This window comes from Pararge aegeria, chromosome 3, assembly GCF_905163445.1.
Source record: "Pararge aegeria chromosome 3, ilParAegt1.1, whole genome shotgun sequence".
In the NCBI taxonomy this organism is placed as follows: Eukaryota; Metazoa; Arthropoda; class Insecta; order Lepidoptera; family Nymphalidae; genus Pararge; species Pararge aegeria.
Genome location: NC_053182.1, coordinates 10,925,878 through 10,940,341, shown reverse-complemented (window position 1 = coordinate 10,940,341; position 14,464 = coordinate 10,925,878). Strand labels below are relative to the sequence as shown.

Genomic DNA, 14,464 nt, shown 5'->3' with positions numbered 1-14,464 from the left:
AACGTCATTGATTTGGAATTTATCACGAAGCCTAAGAAAGTACATGAGGTTTTGGGCTGAAAGCAACTCTTTTTGTAATTTATTATGAAACCCAAGTTGTTTAAGCATTCTAATGTATTTTTTACGTTATCTAAACATTGCTCTTCGGAATCACCGAGTAAACAAATGTCATCTAAATATCGAACAGATTTAAAACCACGTGAGCGTAAATGGGTTATCGCTGGTTGTAAAATTTTTGTAAAAATATAGGGTGCCGAACAGAGTCCAAATGGTAGGGCATTAAATTCATAAAAACATTTGAAATAAAATCGAAGGTACTTTCTATGATTTCTATGTATAGCGACTAAAAAATAGGCTTCGTGCAATTCTATATTAGCCATAAAACAACCTTCCGTTACTAATTTAATGGCAGTTCGAATATCTTCCATCTTAAAATGTTCGACAAAGACATGTGTATTCAATTTTTTAAGATTTAAGATAAATCTCATGGTACCATCTTTCTTAGGAACTAAAAAAATATCAGATACATATTGTCCATTAACTGGGTTACATTTTCTTATGGCTTTTATATCTAGCAAATGTTGTATTTCTTTTTCTAACGATAAAGATTCCTGTGTAGAAAAAACACGTTTAGGATATTCTTCTGAACATTGGTTTGGTATAGAAGTAAACGGAATAGAATAACCAGATACAGCATTTAAAATAAAATTGTCGTCCGTTATAGAACGCCATGCGTTTAAATAATATTTAAGACGTCCAGCATGTACCTGAGGCTGCGTAGCTACTTCTGCTGACGATTGCCGGCCACGTGTTCCCGGCGCTGTGGCTGGCGCCGCACAGGCGGCGGCGGCGGCGGCTGCCGGCGAGCAGGCTGCGGCGGCGGGTTCGTGGCGGCTGTGCGCCGGCCACGACTCGAGAACGTTGCCCGCTGCCCACCGACTCGTTGCTGCGTGTAGGCCTGTCCTACCCACTGCCGCCTCGGACGAGTCGATGGGCCTTTGTAGTTTAAATTCGTGTTAGAAACAGGTGCAGCAGCTTGAATAAGTTGACTCGTCTTTTTAATTCCTCTAGAGTTCTTAACCACCTCGCCTAAGCTCTCTCCGAACAAAAGACTGTCTCTCTTCCGATTTTTAAAAGAGTCAGTCAGAGATTTGTCGACTAACGGAATGATGACCGTCCGACGAGTGTCTGTTTCTGCGAAGTGGCAATCGGCAACGAGATTTCCTGCATCGTTCAAAGTGCGCACGATTTCAGGAATGTCGGGATTGTTTTTGAGAAGGCCCGTCATAGCTTTTCCTAAGGCTGACAATGCCCTGCCGATCTGATTCTGTTTATTTTGCAGACGTTTGTCGCGGAGTCGGCAGGTCTCCACTAACATAGCCTCAATTTCCGGGTTCAGAGTTGGTGCCTTCAAGTAGGGAACGTTTCTTGGAAAGGCATATTTTTTTGTAAGGTCATCTTTAACAGTGGTAGGTAGACCCTGAATTAAAATTTTTTGGAGTCTTGTTGCAACCTCAGAATGCAAGTCATCACCGTATTCATCCACCTCCGATTCAACGCTCCCCAGCACTTGCAGCAGCTCTGCGTTGTAAACATCGGAAGGAGGGTCTTCAGTGGGTGCTTCACTATTGTTGGGCAGCTCGCACGGCTCTTCGTCGTTAACAGGCACGGAATCCGTAGGACTTTCAAATATAATATCACTGACGACGTTTGTAACACCCACATCTCCAGATTCGAAAGGTTCTGGAAACAAATTGTAACGTTACACGAACGGACATGTTACGGTTTTTGTTTATTTGTTTTTCTTTTTTTTTTTTTTTCAAATACCCAGCTTGAAGCAACTAGTGGATTCGTTTGGTGTTGGTGTATATAAATAGGGTGTAGGTAATTAAATGTATACCCACAAATAAGTAATATGATCATGTCAAATATTATAACTTCAAAGCGATCAAAGACATCAATATGTCAAATAACAAGTGGAGATCGAGCTAATTAGCAAACGATCACAATAGATCCCGAAGAATACAACGGGCTTAAAAAAATAAAGAATCGAAATATTTTATTCGCTCGAAGAATTCAACGAGCAAATATAAAAAAAACCGCGCTTGTTGCCTTGGTAATATATATAAGTATAGCTGCATAGAGTATTAATAATTTTCTCAAAGAATACATCGAGAAAATACTTCTTCATCGCTGGAGTAATTTATGCGGCGAAAATGACGTCGACGTGTCTCATGAAGTTTTGATTCATATTTCTTCATCTTCCTTGCCCACCTTTCTTCCTTAGTTTCTTCACGCTTGCGTTTTGGCATGGTAACCAACAGCTATAAACACTTGTGCAGTCGGCGCGAGCGCACGGACAAGAATGAGGTGCAACCGCGAGCGGCAACAACTCGATAGTGTAGGAAAGAGACGGGTATATGTTCCTTCTCTTTTTCCTACACTCTGAATGCTTGTGCGATAGGTTAAAGCGTAGCCGGGCTACTACATGGTTAATATAAATCTCGGAGACGAAGTCAAGATAATTCGCATGTATATCACTGTATTTAATGTTTACTTCATAACCTCCTTCAATATTGAAATACATACAGTACCACTTCCTAAGACATTTAGAAGCAAATTTTCCATCACGGTATATATTATATTAATTCGACAACGGAGACGTTGCCGATGGAAAATCTCTTGAATTTGGTTTACATTGAGACGTGAAAATGTTTAACTTGGAAATGGTTTATTCATGAAGAAAATGCACTCAAAGCATCGATTCACTTTTCACGACTAAATTCTTTTAAGAAAGCTCTCTTTTCATCTGGAAATTATCATAATAATTTTGAACTGTCACCAACAGTTACCAAGAACAACCGTGACATTTTTAGGGCAATCTATTTCCATATTTCGATACTAATATTATAAATGCGAAAGAGTGTCCGTTTGTTTGTTAAAAAAAATATGAAAAGGTATATTTTATATAGTTTATTGTTTATTAGGGTTGATAAAAGCCTTTTTTGCAATCCAATATTATTATACTGTCACTGAATTTAATTACCACTGATGGGATGTTTAACAATCCTCGTTAAAATAAATGTCGCCGTTTCGGTTATCGGCGTTTACAGAAATCACGTGTAGTATAATTGCTTTAAAATTTTTTTTTTTTTGTTTTTTGTAGGGAGGTACTTAAGAATTAACACGAACATATTAGTACATAGGTGTCTGTAGGATTAATTGGAATCAAAAGGACCACTTCGTGTGTCTAAGTGCATTGGATGCTTTATGATTGTTCTAAAGAAAAAATCACCATTCGAGCTGGTGATTCCTGAATACATCTGGCTTATGAGCTGATGATATAGCATAGAGACCCTACCTCTGTAGAAATCTCCTCTACGCATTCCTGCAAGTGGATGGCGCAGTTGATAAACCCAGAACACGGGGCAAGAAAATATCGATGAACTTTACATGTTATATGGTAATATTATATTTTAATATAGTTAGCCGAGCGTATAGCTATAAATATCTGCATTAGAAAAACAATGGGTGGGTTCAAACTCTCCTCATTAACATTAACCAGCTTACCTCAAGCAGAAGTTAAAAAGATCTTGTTGGTATTTTGGAAAACATTGAGAATTTTAAATATTAAAGGTAAAGCGACTTAATTCTATTGATAGACTTTCAAAATACCGTAATACTGAAGGAAATAGTGCGATTGATCTGGTTTATATTAGTGTCGAAACGGCTCTCAAAGGAATAGTATTCGAATAGTTCTAGAGGGCCGAAGAATTCCATCACTCTGCTCGGATGAATCTAGGAAATTTTGTTGAATAGCATAGCATAGAATCGAATAGAGTACGAACAAACAAATAAAATAGACAAACTAATTTTTTTTGCTGAGTAAATATTCCAAAATGAGAATGAAACAAACATTTTCTTTTATAACTTAATAGATTAACATTTAATTTTTAAAGACAAACAAAATACTTATTATTCTTGTTTATATTTCTGAGTAAATTGGTCGTCAGATTTACACGTAAAATGCACGAGTATGTCCCGGGGATTAGAAAAAATGATTATTTTACCTATGCGCGGCTTCATAGCTTAACGAAATGACGATATTTTGCATATAGATGGATTGAACCCTTGACAGTGATACTTGTTATCCTGAAAAAGTAACGGTTCCCGCAGGTTTAACAAAAAATAAAGTAATGAAGTCGCGGACAACAGCCAGTAACGCGATATCTCGCGAAATAGCCTTTGTGACAAAATACAGGAATTGTAAATGAGAGAGTATTTTGGATTTGAATAGGAAGGTATACGCTTTTGTATCATGATCCTAAGTTCGTTGGTTGATCACTTGGGTAGTGGCTTTGTTTATGTGTAGTAATCTGTATGTAATAAAGACACAAACACGTACAAACCGTGGTTTCTTTTTGATATATTGAACTATTTAGAATTATAAAAGTAAAACGTCTTATTTAATTCAATAAAATCTTATTATCATTTTAAAATAATAACATATTCAATGGATACGTAAATAGAAAATTTCATACTTAACACTCAAGGTATAGCAGAGTTAAGGTCTACTTTAGAAGTCTATCGTTCCCATTTCTAATGTCAAATAATCTAGATTTATCTTTTACCTTTTCAAGCACGAGTAAGGTATTTTGCATGGATAACTAATATAAGAAAAACCAGGCTCTTGTAATAAATATTTTGGATAGACCGTACCTTTAACGGAATTTAATGTAGCTGATTAGATATTAACAAGCGCCTAAAGCCATTCAATGGCAATGTTATAAATTGCTACCTTAGCTATTGGGTTTAGGTACTTTCTACACATTCTATTCATTTATGAGCCTTTTGCAAAAGGATACAGTTAAGAAGATTCTATGAGGCTTTTTGTATGATTAAGTATTTAATTTATAGAAATTTTATGACATTTCTATATAATGTTAAAATGAATAATGAAATAAAGGGTTAATTTGTACCTATATCCCACCTTATAGTATCCAAACTTATAATGCGAAATTGTGTTTGTTTGTTTAACCTTCACGCCCTAACTAAGCTACCAAAAAACAAGAGTAACATAGACTATTTTTAGTCCAAGGAACAGTTTATAAAACTAATGTACTACATGTTTACAGTAATCATTATTATCTACAAAAAGCTAGCGCGAGGCTATGTCTCTAACGATAATGGTTAAGTCACAATAACCTAAATAAATAACCTAACCTAAATATAATTTGTCAATCAAAACACGGGTACAAACAAAATATGGTGACATTCCTATCATGATATTAATCTGTAAATAGTTTTATAATTAAGATTGATTATGTACCTGCAAATTCCTTTTTAAACTATTCAATGGAATAAGTACTGAACCCGGTAGGTGGCGGTGCAATTAGGTTATAGGTTTTTTATTTCTTTTCTGTAATCACCGATTTGGTGCAGACGAAGTTGCGCGGTTCAGCTAACAAAGTATATTTTTGAACGCTCAAGGAACGCTTCACGGGCGTTTTTCCGGGATAAAAAGTCGATCGATCTAGTCGTTGATGTTCATGGATCCTCCAGATTCCAGTCCTATCTCAGTGCCTAAATATATCAATGTCGGAGCAGAAGATGAACTGAATTTAGGTCCCAAACAAACCAACAAGCAAGCAAACAGTTAGACATACTTTCAAATTTACACACATATCACAATATTAGTTACGATAATCCTTCCTTGTACACAATCTTTATGTATTGCCAATATGTTGTTTAAATAGTTTAGAAATTACATATTCCTGAAAAACAATTATGTAGTAGCTGTGCTCGTTATGTCGTAGTTAGGAACCAGTTAATTGCATCTTTAAATCTAAACAAGTTGCACGTTGGCATATTTCAAAACCTATTAGGAAGACCAGACTCCATCGAGGCGTGCCACTTGTTTGGATTATTTGCTGATAAAATAGAGAGGTTAATGTTTATTAGTTTACAATAGGGCTGACATGCAGTTGTTCTGTAAAAGTCCCTAAAAAAAAAACAACTATGTAGCATATAAATGGCAAAATAGGATGGGTACGTTCAGCTTATAAAGAAGTGTAACCAACGTCATGACGCTACAGCAGTAATTTTAATATTGTAACTTAAGAAAGGTTACTTAAAGGTTATATTTTGTACGTCAGTTGCCGTGTGGGAGTACTTATTTTGTAAACTTCGGGTGGGGTAAGTAGTGAATTCTTAGGGTATATTGTCTTTTTTTATTTTTTTTACAATACACTCATCGCCATCTAGCCCCAAAGTAAGCGTAGCTTGTGTTATGATACTACGATAACTGATGAATATTTTTATGAATAATATACATACATACTTAGATTATACATATAAGCACCCAGACACTGAAAAACATTCATGCTCATCACGCAAACATTTTCCAGTAGTGGGAATCAAACCCACGGCCTTGGACTCAGAAAGCAGGGTCGCTGCCTACTGCGCCAGTCGGCCAACAAATCAATATACAATCAATATACATAATCAATAAGTTTCACAACTGAAATTAAACAACCAAAATACCCTGGTAACGAGGTCCTGGGTTACATGGGGTTAATGAAAAAGTTGCTTGGAAGTAGTCCGCATCTTCTTCTTCATCCTCAGGAGTTGTTAACTTTACAATGAATTATGAATATTTCTTCAATTATTTATTGTAACCCCATCACCATACAGATTCTCCTGCTTAATATAATATATCATGGATTTCCGCAAAGTAACGCCTGCTTCTATCTAATGGCAAAGGCTTCCGTTGGGAGGGGCCTTTAGTCCAGCAGTGGACTGGAATAAGCTATTGATGATATACTCTAAAATCCCTATCCTTTATGAGAAAAGACTGTACCAGTCTCCTTACCATGTGACCAACACCATGAAAATACAGAATCAGTTGGCAGGTATTTTTGTACCTACTACACCAAAGAGAGAATTTGCTGTATTTTTTCAACAAATACTTATAATGATTGATCTATTTAAAAACATTAATTTGTTGAACAAACATATCGGCCCTGTTTGTAGAACATTTATACACGAGTACGCCCCCATTGTTGACGAAATTCGTGAGTGTGGATGATTGATCACAAGTTAACAGAAAATTTTGAATGGCATATTCGAAATAGGGTATTTTCCTTCTTTACCATTCAATATTTAGTTAACCTTTAAAGTTCCAGCAACTATATTTATAAAAGTTACTTTACTATCTATATCCACCGCTTCGCCTGCGTGTATGCCTACAACGGTTCCGAGAACTGGTCCTGTTCTTGAGAACTGGGAACATGGGTACTTTATTTTAAAAGTTCCATAGGATTTTGATATCTGCTAAGAAAGTTTCTCTAAAGTGTACCTCTAAAAGGGTGCAAAGGAGATTAGAATATTGCATGGAAGTCCAATGGTTTTGAAGTTTCATTCTTTCTCTGTATCGTTCATCATTATCTGTATAGTTTTAAATTAAATACTCCTAAAATCGTTTCTATAAACAAACCCTCTGGTTGGTACCTACTTAAGTACTGCCGGTAAGTGATGATGCGGTCTATGGTTACGGAACCTATTAGGGATATGGCAGTTATATTAAATCCAAACCCCTAAAAGGTCTCGGCATTTCTTTGTCGGTGTAGTGGTAACTAGCCACGACCGAAGCCTCCCGCAAACTAGACAAATCGCAAATTGCCCCAGCTGTTGTCGTACCTGGGACATACCACTTATTAAGACAGTGTCACTCACCAATGCGCCAGGGAGATTAACTTGGAACCAACATTCAATTTTCAGACAGATTATGCCAGCAATAATATTTCTTGACGTTTTTGCACGCACGTTTGCTTCATTGTAATCCAAACTCGCATGTATCCCGCACGTTTTTATACAAAAATATTTTGCAAGGGGAGCGTAGCTATACGGATAATGTGATTCTTTACCCCGTCACGTTGTGGAATATAAAGTATCGCAGAACTGAAAGTGTTTCCTTTTGAGCTTGCGAACGAACGCCGAACTTGGGTACCTATGTACCTATTTTTTAATCCCCGACTGAAAACAACGGGGGGTTATAAGTTTCAGGTGTGTGTGTGTGTGTAGTGTGTGTGTGTGTGTGTGTGTGTGTGTGTGTGTGTGTGTGTGTGTGTGTGTGTGTGTGTGCGAACGTATGAACTGATTTCGATTCGGTTTTTTTGTTTAAAAAGTCAATAAGTCGGGAGTGTTCTTAGTTACTCATATTATGTTTCAAATCGGTCCAAGAGAGCTGCCGCCACAAAATGGTGGATTGAATATTTTTCACAACCCGCTCAATATTTTTATCAAATGAAAGGGCTTAACTAGGACAATATAAATATAAATAATTACACTACGACAATACACACATCGCCATCAAGCTAGGAAGTAAGCGTAGCTGGTTTTATGGGTACCAAGATAGCTGTGGAATATTTTTTTTTATGAATATAATACACATAAATACTTCACGATATAATACACTAATATAGAGATAAACACCCGGGGCGACGACCCCGCTTTCTGAGACCAAGGCTGTGGGTTCGATACCCACAACTGGAAAATGTTTGTGCGATGTACATGAATATTTTACAGTTTATGGTGTTTACTGGTATATTATAAGTATTTATGTATATTATTCATTAAAATATTTATCAGACATTTTAGCACTCATACCACAAGCTACTTCGGGCTTGATGGCGATGTCTATATATTTTTTTTTATTATTTTAGATGTAACCTATACTAATACTGGAATAGCCTCGTGCAGAAGATACAGGTACCTAGTGTGGAAGTGCCTTACGCCCAGTTTGGCACAAATGAAAGCAATAAAGACGAATTTTATTTTAATTGTTTAATAGCAGCAATACATACAAATTGTACCTTCTATAATAAATGTTATTTTATTTGTATACTAATTGTTTACAGTGCTCCTAACGAACACAATAAAGTTTCGAAAGCCCGGCCAGACGACACAAACAATCAAAACGGTTGTATTCTTATTCTTGGCGTTTCGGACCCTTCAGATGAAAATCGTTTTCTTTGTTGTTCTCTTCGAAAGAGTTAATATTGAACGTGTTACATTTATTTCGATGATTCACCCATATAATTATAGTCTCTTCAGAAACGTTTATATACTCACATAGCAAAAACAAACTTGCGACCCTCGATATGAACCCCACCCTTACCCAACCCCACCATTGATTTATATCAGTTATATTACAGTATCTTTAAGTGCTGGGATAAGCTGAGATCCAAACGTCTTCGGTATATTAATTCTCCTACTGTCAAGACTTTAGATGACAATTCTTTAGACAATTCTTGTGGCGTGACGTTAAAAATATATTTTGCATTTCTGTCAATCGATGGACATTTTTTGGGATAACCACAGTACACAATAGAACATTCTGGAATGATGATGATTTATTGATGAGTTACAGTGAAAACTCACGGGAATTTTAATCAGAATTTGAACGATTCGTTTCAGGCCTCTCTAGGGAACTTAGTTATAAGCTTAGTAATATTGATAGGTAGGAAGTAAGTAATAGGTAGTTTTCAAAGTGAATGCCCGTTATATTATACTCACGACAGTATAAACTGTAAACTCCTAATTATTGTTAGTAAAATTCCATGCTGTGGAATCTTTTTTTAGTTACCGCGATTGTCTGGGTTTTTCGTGCTTAGTTAGTAGGTACTTATTTTTTTACTTGAAAACAACCTAACTACCTACTTAACTATAGCAACACAAATATCCTGCCCATTGATGAAAAGTGGTATTTAATTATGCTTAATAAGTATTTTATGGTAAACAAATCTATTCAAATAATGTAGTAGGTGCGTTACTTAGATCTAACTAACTTTATAGCATAGGTGTTATGAAACACATCAAATAAATCCATATTGTGCGCTACGCATTAATGTGTAGGAAATATATCGATCCCATCTAGATTCAACAATACGTGTTGATGTTTACAATACAGTAAGAAAAGCATTGGTTGGTTATAGCAACCGGCATTTTTATTGTGCTTAGTTGATAACCGCGTGCCGTGCGCGGCGCTCGTGCTACCAACCGAGTCGCATGAGTTGACATCTAACGTTAGTTCTGTGACCCATTTCAACCGAATACAATCTCCCGTTTAGCCGCTTACATTGTTTAAGACCACTTGTGTTCACCCCTTCCAGCCGGCTGCAAGCACAACTGGATTTACAGATTCAAAATAAACACAGGAGCCGAACGAAATTTTAGGCACTGCTGATAATTTTATCAAGGTATATCACATTTTACTTCCTACCATTGCTAACACCAATTTCCCAAAGGTTCCTTAATTAATATAATCAGAAATATATCATTTAAAGTCCTTTTCGGTTTGATCGATTTTATGTTTTGTTTACGATTAAGGTATCGATAAATCCCTGCCGTGAATGCAAATGATTTGTTAAGGTTACACAGTATATGCTATAGGATAGTACCTCACTCGTTGTTCAACTTGACACGGTTATTTAAAATCTTTTATCGCATCGTATGCAACAAAATAGTTAGGTACTTATGAGTACTTTATACTCTCAGAATTTAGAATTACTACATCCTCAAGTACAGCGTAGTTACAATCATTTAGCTACCTATAGATACCTATTGACTTTTTTACTGTCCGTAAACCTTATGATTCAAGATGATGCACTGCAAAAAATTCAAGTACAAAAAATTCAGTATACACCTTATAAATACCTACCAGCGAAACTTATTTAATGTTTTATCTTAATTCTTTTCAACACTTTACTTATCTTCTCTTCCATTTACCAAAGTGATCTATGAAGGTATTACCTATTATCTTTACAAGTATACCTTGATGCGAAAGTGGTTTATTGATTTGACCTTCAAACACAACAACGGAGCAATTTGAATATAGACAATTTATGAGATGCCAGAGACATGGTCTATTTTTCATAGCAGCAAAAGGCACTGTATCTACGGGATGGACACAGAAGTGAATTTTTGTTAAATTTCTTTACGAATATCTATTAAATCTGGTTTTAAGGCTCTTGGAATAATCATGATATTTTCACTTTAATAATCCCGAGAAACGAACTAATATTTTAAATTTGAGTTGATTGTTTGCTATGAATCAACCAGCAAGTATCATATTTTCAATTCTTTAGATATTAGGGAAGTATGGATATACGAGTATTACGAGCGAAGCAGCAAGCGTTTGTAAAGATACCTAACTGAAGTTTCTCAATAGCCTCAAAAATGCAATATACAAACAAAATCAAAATTGGAATTTAAAAAATGCGACAGAAACCACACGCTATGCATAGGTACCTACAACAGCAATAAGAAAGTACCCAATAAAGTTTCAACGAGATTGGTAGGTAACAATAAAGTACTTAGGTAACTGTCGTAAATAAAATATAGGCAGCTTTCAATTCTACAAAATGAAATATTGTTACAAGTTTTCCACAGAAAGAGTTCGAACCCCGACACGCACCAGCAAAGGTTCTGAGTTATGGCACAATATCACTTTACTTCAACCTGCATATCTCGAAGTTCTTCATAATCTTCTCAAGGACATGTGAAGTCTAACAATCCACACTTGGCCAGTATGATTATTAACGGCCTAAAACCTTCTCATTCTGAAAAGAGATCTAACCCTCCATAAAATTCTTTTTGACTTTAACTACGGACAAATTATAATGAAATATTCGTGTCTCTGATCCAGTGCCTTTTGAGCCAGCTTTATTGCTGTAGTTTGGAAGGGTTGTTAAGAAATCTTATAAAGATTTATTGTGAGATCGTGCTTACCCTTCCACTGTTTTTTTTTGTAATTTTATAGTTGTTCACCAAAATGCGATAGTAGAATTGAAGGAAAAAAATCAGTTTTACAAGAGACTAAGTAAGTAGGTACTCGTAAATATCTTTTTTTTAAATAGCACATGTTTTTCAACGATATAACTTAAGGCCAGCCCACCCAACCGCATCTCCATACAAAGGCTTTATGTAGATCATCCGAGTTCGACTGTTTAATAGATATATATATATATATATATATATATATATATATATATTTAAAATAAATATAACCTAAACTTAGTCAGATAATTCTTTATCCGAGCAATGACTTTTAAAGCCAGAAAACATTTAAAAACATTGTTTCTCAGACAATTTGATCAATTTAGATTTTACGATAAAATGGGCTACTTTAATTAGTTTAATTGTAAATAAACCTACTTAAAATATTAACAAATTAAACCATTAAAATAGACTTTTGATACAATTATCTTCATCATCATAGAAAATATTTTTACTACTTGGCGCGCGCTTGAACTGCAGAATTTAACGGCATGCGTTTTGAAATTACCTGTAGCTCCTTTTACAAAAATGTTGTTGTGTCAGTAAATACAACTCTTGAAAGACGTTGTCCCAGAAAAAAAAAATTTCATTAGTCTTTTTTAGAGTCTCAATAATTTTATTGATGATTGGAAACGGTGATGGGGGCGGGGCTATCAATCTTTCTATTTGAAATAATCGAAATCATTAAGTTTTCAAATCAATGATCGAAACCACTGTCTAAAACTCTACATAAGAAAAAATAAGTAAGGTGTGAAAGCAAAATGTCAAATATAATTAACCCCCGGCCACGCAGAAACGACGGGGTGTTTGTTATATATAACGTGTCTGTGTGTTAGCGCGTGTTTGTTTGTTGAGTGAGTGTGTGTGTGTGCGTGAGTGTGTGTTGCTGTGGCATCGTAGCCCACGATTGGATAAACCAATTTTTATTTCGTTCTTTTTATTTGAAAAGTGAATTAGGCGAGAATGTTCTTAGCTATGTTTAATGAAAATCGGTCACAAATTGCCGCCGCCACAAAATGGCGGATTACATATTTTGCACAGCTTTCTCAATACAGCTATCAAATTATAGGGCTTGACTAGTACAATCATACACTCTATATTGAAGTTAAGAGATATATTATATCACTTATTTACTCTTATTTCACAACTTACAACATGAATAATAACATAAGTAAAAGTTACAATACTGCAGTATTGTAAAAAACTTCTGGATCTTAGCACTTTGCTTATCTCCTATAACTACGCGTACGTAGCACTGGACGAGATCGTAATCTTATTACCTTATTACATACTTCTTTTGAACGTGAATAAAAATTGAGAGCAAGCCACCTTTAAGGGAACAATAAAGCTTAATGACTAATAAGGAACGATTGTTCTACCTCATAGTTCTTGACTTTATCTTTATTACAGGTACAGGTACTCTGTACCTGGAACTTTTGAATATTAACGTCATCTTAAAAATGTAAAACATCATTATTTTTAACAGACTTCCCTCAAAAAGGAGGAGGGTATCGATTCGGATGTTTTTTTTTTAAATTTTAGTTTTGTATTTTCGGTTATAACTCCATCATTTATAGTGTATTTCATATATGTGACTTTTTTCCGCGAGCGTTTTATTCTGAAATTGTCATATTTAAATTTGGCATGCTTAGATTAAATTACAGCAAATAAACCACGATTGATGCTGTCACATAAATATGCATTGTTTACGCAATAAAAATCATAACATGGCGGCTGGACATTCGAAGCGTTACGGGCAAACTTAGCTTCTCAGGTTATCCGGGTAAACCAACATTTTCTTTTAAAATTATTAATAATTGCAATTTTTTAAAGCTAGCATTAGCACGTGGTATTAAAGCTTTATTTATACAAAAATGTAATTTTTAGCTGTTGGTTTAAAATTTACTATCTAAGTCGTTTTTTTGTATCATGTAATGTTGAACTACGGTCCACGAGGTCTATTATATTTAGGTTTAATCAAAGTCGTAGTAATAATTGTAGTGACCCATCTTAAATATTTCTTACGTACCTACTGCGTTTTCAGTGACCATATTTTACACGTATAAAATAATATCTGTTTTTTGTTACCCACTTAAATGGCTGTTTTTTATATAACATTCGCTTCAATTCTTGATTATGGCTTTTACGCGTGCTAGCTGGGCACATTTTACTTCGCCAATGTAGCGCGGACGCAGAAGGCACGAAGGCATGTAAGGTTCGCAGAAGCGCGTAAGCTAAGCGCTGGGCAAGGCACAGGGGCAGCCCTAGATTATTAGACACTCTCTCTTTGTGGAGAATGAAGAAAATATTACGATCCAAGATAGCAATAGCGTATCTAAAGTATTCGTGATCAAGCTGCAGATTAGGAACATTTTGGCAGACGATCCATCGATGCATTAAATTCACTTACTCCCAACCCCTTGAATGCACCCGTCGTGGTCGCACCCCTAGCGCCACCCTAGGGCTGCCGAGCTGCAGGCACTTGTGTATAATTCGCACCTTACTTACTTTGGGTAAGAAAGACAAGCTTTTTTTTGTTCTCTTCTTATAAACAAGCAGCGTCTAAGGCGTTCTTACCAACTATCTATGAAACATGTGATAAGTACGTACATTATTTGCCAAAAAT

The 14,464-nt window shown here is 35.6% G+C and overlaps 1 protein-coding gene across 2 annotated transcripts in view; it reads left to right on the top strand.

The window, feature by feature from the left end:
• The first annotated feature begins 10,045 nt into the window (after positions 1 to 10,045).
• Positions 10,046 to 14,464, top strand: part of LOC120636783 (bcl-2-related ovarian killer protein homolog A) — a 47,514-nt gene continuing 43,095 nt past the window's right edge. For both annotated transcript variants that reach the window (XM_039908358.1, XM_039908355.1), the window contains exon 1: positions 10,046 to 10,259. The gene's annotated coding sequence lies outside the window, so the exon portion shown is untranslated. The remainder of the gene's footprint in view (positions 10,260 to 14,464) is intronic.